This window comes from Triticum urartu, chromosome 3, assembly GCF_003073215.2.
Source record: "Triticum urartu cultivar G1812 chromosome 3, Tu2.1, whole genome shotgun sequence".
NCBI lineage: Eukaryota > Viridiplantae > Streptophyta > Magnoliopsida > Poales > Poaceae > Triticum > Triticum urartu.
The window spans coordinates 125,426,199-125,432,198 of NC_053024.1; positions in this window are offsets into that span (position 1 = coordinate 125,426,199).

Here is a 6,000-nt window from a genome sequence, read left to right on the forward strand (position 1 = left end):
TTATGTTTTCCAAGAGTTCTATATCATTTCCCATCAATAGTATGTCATCCACATATAATATAAGAAATTCTACTGAGCTCCCACTCACTTTCTTGTAAACACAGGCTTCTCCATAAATCTGCGTAAACCCAAATGCTTTGATCATCTCATCAAAACGAATGTTCCAACTCCGAGATGCTTGCACCAGCCCATAGATTGAGCGTTGGAGCTTGCATACCTTGTCAGCATTCTTAGGATCGACAAAACCTTCTGGCTGCATCATATACAATTCTTCCTTAAGGAAACCATTAAGGAATGCCGTTTTGACGTCCATTTGCCATATCTCATAATCATATAATGCGTCAATTGCTAACATGATTCAGACAGACTTCAGCTTCGCTACGGGTGAGAAGGTCTCATCGTAGTCAACCCCTTGAACTTGTCGATAACCCTTAGCGACAAGCCGAGCCTTATAGATGGTTACATTACCATCCGCGTCTGTCTTCTTCTTAAAGATCCATTTATTTTCTATGGCTCGCCGATCATCAGGAAAGTCAGTCAAAGTCCATACTTCATTTTCATACATGGATCCTATCTCGGATTTCATGGCTTCAAGCCATTTGTCGGAATCCGGGTCTGCCATCGCTTCTTCATAGTTCGAAGGTTCACCATTGTCTAACAACATGATTTCCAGGACAGGGTTGTCGTACCACTCTGGTGCGGAACGTGTCCTTGTGGACCTACGAAGTTCAGTAGCAACTTGATCTGAAGTTTCATGATCATCATCATTAACTTCCTCTCTAGTCGGTGCAGGCACCACAGAAACATTTTCTTGAGCCGCGCTACTCTCCGGTTCAAGAGGCAATACTTCATCAAGTTCTACTTTCCTCCCAGTTACTTCTTTCGAGAGAAACTCTTCTCTAGAAAGGATCCCTTCTTGGCAACAAAGATCTTGCCTTCGGATCTGAGGTAGAAGGTATACCCAATAGTTTCCTTAGGGTATCCTATGAAGACATATTTTTCCGATTTGGGTTTGAGCTTTTTAGGTTGAAGTTTCTTGACATAAGCATCGCATCCCCAAACTTTCAGAAACGACAGCTTAGGTTTCTTCCCAAACCATAATTCATACGGTGTCGTCTCAACGGATTTCGACGGAGCCCTATTTAAAGTGAATGCGGCAGTCTCTAAAGCATAACCCCAAAATGATAGCAGTAGGTCGGTAAGAGACATCATGGATCACACCATATCCAATAGAGTGCGATTTCGACGTTCGGACACACCATTACGCTGAGGTGTCCCAGGCGGCGTGAGTTGTGAAACAATTCCACATTTCCTTAAGTGTGTGCCAAATTCGTGACTCAAATATTCCCCCCCACGATCTGATCGTAAGAACTTGATTTTCCTGTCACGTTGATTCTCAACCTCACTCTGAAATTCCTTGAACTTTTCAAAGGTCTCAGACTTGTGTTTCATTAAGTAGACATACCCATATCTACTTAAGTCATCAGTGAGAGTGAGAACATAGCGGTAACCACCGCGAGCCTCAACGCTCATTGGACCGCACACATCAGTATGTATGATTTCCAATAAGTTGGTTGCTCGCTCCATTGTTCCGGAGAATGGAGTCTTGGTCATTTTTCCCATGAGGCATGGTTCGCACGTGTCAAATGATTCATAATCAAGAGACTCCAAAAGTCCATCCGCATGGAGTTTCTTCATGCGTTTGACACCAATGTGACCAAAGCGGCAGTGCCACAAGTATGTGGGACTATCATTATCAACCTTACATCTTTTGGCATTCACACTATGAATATGTGTAACATCACGTTCGAGATTCAATAAGAATAAACCATTGACCAACGGGGCATGACCATTAAACACATCTCTCATATAAATAGAACAACCATTATTCTCAGATTTAAATGAGTAGCCATCTCGCATTAAACGAGATCGAGATACAATGTTCATGCTTAAAGCTGGTACTAAATAACAATTATTGAGGTTTAAAACTAATCTCGTAGGTAAATGTAGAGGTAGCGTGCCGACAGCGATCACATCGACCTTGGAACCATTCCCGACGCGCATCGTCACCTCGTCCTTCGCCAATCTCCGTTTATTCCGCAGCTCCTATTTTGAGTTACAAATATGAGCAACCGCACCGGTATCAAATACCCAGGAGCTACTACGAGCGCTGGTTAGGTACACATCAATAACATGTATATCACATATACCTTTGGTATTGCCGGCCTTCTTATACGCTAAGTACTTGGGGCAGTTCCGCTTCCAGTGACCGTTTCCCTTACAATAAAAGCACTCAGTCTCAGGTTTGGGTCCTTGCTTTGGCTTCTTCCCGGCAACTGGCTTACCGGGCGCGGCAACTCCCTTGCCATCCTTCTTGAAGTTCTTCTTACCCTTGCCTTTCTTGAACTTAGTGGTTTTATTCACCATCAATACTTGATGTTCCTTTTGATCTCCACCTCCGCTGATTTCAGCATTGAATATACCTCAGAAATGGTCTTTTCCATCCCCTGCATATTGAAGTTCATCACAAAGCTCTTGTAGCTAGGTGGGAGCAACTGAAGGATTCTGTCAACGACCGCATCATCCGGGAGATTAACTCCCAGCTGAGATAAGCGGTTGTGCAACCCAGACATTTTGAGTATGTGCTCGCTGACAGAACTATTCTCCTCCATCTTACAACTGTAGAACTTGTCAGAGACTTCATATCTCTCGACCCGGGCATGAGCTTGGAAAAACATTTTCAGCTCTTGGAACATCTCATATGCTCTGTGCTACTCAAAACACTTTTGGAGCCCCGGTTCTAAGCTGTAAAGCATGACGCACTGAACCAGGGAGTAATCATCACTACATGCTGCCAGGCGTTCATAACGTCTTGAGTTGCTGGGAAAACAGGTGCATCACCTAGCGGTGCTTCAAGGACATATGCTTTCTTGGCAGCTATGAGGGTAATCCTCAGGTTACGGACCTAGTCTGTGTAGTTGCTACCATCGTCTTTCAGCTTGGTTTTCTCTAGGAACGCGTTGAAGTTGAGGGCAACATTAGCGTGGGCCATTTGATCTACAAGACATATTGCAAAGTTTTAGACTATGTTCATGATAATTAAGTTCATCTAATCAAATTATTTAATGAACTCCCACTCAGATAGACATCCCTCTAGTCATCTAAGTGATACATGATCTAAGTCAACTAGGCCGTGTCCGATCATCACGTGAGACGGACTAGTCATCATCGGTGAACATCTTCATGTTGATCGTATCTTCTATACGACTCATGTTCGACCTTTCGGTCTTCCGTGTTCCGAGGCCATGTATGTACATGCTAGGCTCGTCAAGTCAACCAAAGTGTATTGCATGTGTAAATCTGGCTTACACCCGTTGCATGCGAACATTAGAACCTATCACACCCGATCATCACGTAGTGCTTCATAACAACGGACCTTATCAACAGTGCACAGTTAGGGGGAACACAATTCTTGATATTTTAATGAGGGATCATCTTATTTATGCTACCATCGTTCTAAGCAAATAAGATGTAAAACATGATAAACATCACATGCAATCAAATAGTGACATGATATGGCCAATATCATTTTGCTCCTTTTGATCTCCATCTTCAGGGCACCATGATCATCATCGTCACCGGCATGACACCATGATCTCCATCATCGTGTCTTCATGAATTTGTCTCGCCAACTATTACTTCTACTACTATAGCTAACGGTTAGCAATAAAGTAAAGTAATTACATGGCGTTTTCATTGACACACAGGTCATACAATAAATTAAGACAACTCCTATGGCTCCTGCTGGTTGTCATACTCATCGACATGCAAGTCGTGATTCCTATTACAAGAACATGATAAATCTCATACATCACATATATCATTCATCACATCCTTTTGGCCATATCACATCACATGACATATGCTGCAAGAACAAGTTAGACGTCCTCTAATTGTTGTTGCAAATTTTTACGTGGCTGCTATAGGTTTCTAGCAAGAACGTTTCTTACCTACGCGAAAACCACAACGTGATATGCTAATTTCTATTTACCCTTCATAAGGACCCTTTTCATCGAATCCAATCTGACTAAAGTGGGAGAGACAGACACCCGCTAGCCACCTTATGCAACTAGTGCATGTCAGTCGGTGGAACCTGTCTCACGTAAGCGTACGTGTAAGGTCGGTTCGAGCCGCTTCATCCCACGATGCCGCCCAATCAAGATAAGACTAGTAACGGCAAGTAAATTGGCAAAATCGACTCCCACAACAATTTGTGTTCAACTCGTGCATAGAAACTACGCATAGACCTAGCTCTGATACCACTGTTGGGGATCATTGCAGAAATTAAAATTTTTTTAGGAATCACCAAGATCAATCTATGGATTTTACTAGCAACGAGAGGGGAGTGCATCTTCATAGCTTTGAAGATCACGATGCGGAAGCATTGCAAGAACGCGGTCGGTGGAGTCGTACACGAAGCAATTCAGATCGCGGTCGATTCCGATCTAAGCATCGAACAACGGTGCCTCCGTGTTCAACACACGTGCAGCCCGGTGACGTCTCCCGCGCCTTGATCCAGCAAGGAGAGAGGGAGAGGTTGGGGAAGACTCCGTCCAGCAGTAGCACAACGACGTGGTGGTGGTGGAGGAGCGTGGCACTCCAGCAGGGCTTCGCCAAGCACTGCGAGAGACGAGGAGGGAGAGGGGTAGGGCTGCGCCAGGAGAAGGGGTGCGGTTGCCCTCCCACACCCCCACTATTTATAGGGGGAAGGGGAGAGGGGGCTGGCCCCCTAAATCCATCTAGGGGGGGGGGGGCCTAGGGCGGCGGCCCCTCGGTGGAGGGGGGGGCAGCGGCCCCGTAGGATTTCCAACCCTAGGCGCTTTGTGCCCTTGGGGGGGGCGCACCAGCCCACTAAGGGGCTGGTTCCCACGCAACTACAGCCCATTAGGTCCTTCGGGGCAGGTGGACCCTCCCGGTGGACCCCCGGAACCCCTTCGGTGGTCCCGGTACAATACCGATAAACCCCAAAACCTTTCCGGTGACTGAAACTGGACTTTCCATATATAAATCTTTACCTCCGAACCATTCCAGAACTCCTCATAATGTCCGGGATCTCATCTGGGACTCCGAACAACATTCGGTAACCACGTACATCTATTCCCTATAACCCTAGCGTCATCAAACCTTAAGTGTGTAGACCCTACGGGTTCGGGAGGCATTCAGACATGACTGAGACATCTCTCCGACCAATAGCCAACATCGGGATCTGGATACCCATGTTGGCTCCCACATGTTCCACGATGATCTCATCGGATGAACCACGATGTCAAGGATTCAATCAATCCCGTATACGATTCCCTTTGTCTATCGGTATAGCACTTGCCCGAGATTCGATCATCGGTATACCGATACCTTGTTCAATCTCATTACGGCAAGTCTGTTTACTCGTTCAGTAACACATCATCCCATGATCAACTCCTTGATCACACTGAGCTCATTATGATGATGTCCTACCGAGTAGGCCCAGAGATACCTCTCTATCATACGGAGTGAAAAATCCCAGTCTTGATTCGTGCCAACCCAACAGATACTTTCGGGGATACCCGCAGTGTACCTTTATAGCCACCCAGTTACGTTGTGATGTTTGGCACACCCAAAGTACTCCTACGGTATCCGAGAGTTGCACAATCTCATGGTCAAAGGAAAAAGATACTTGACATTATAAAAGCTTTAGCAGACGAACTACACGATCTTGTGCTATGCTTAGGATTGGGTCTTGTCCATCACATCATTCTCCTAATGATGTGATCCCATTATCAATGACATCCAATGTCCATGGTTAGGAAACCGTAACCATCTATTGATCAACGAGCTAGTCAACTAGAGGCTCACTAGGGACATGTTGTGGTCTATGTATTCACACATGTATTATGATTTCCGGATAACACAATTATAGCATGAACAATAGACAATTATCATGAACAAGGAAATATAATAATA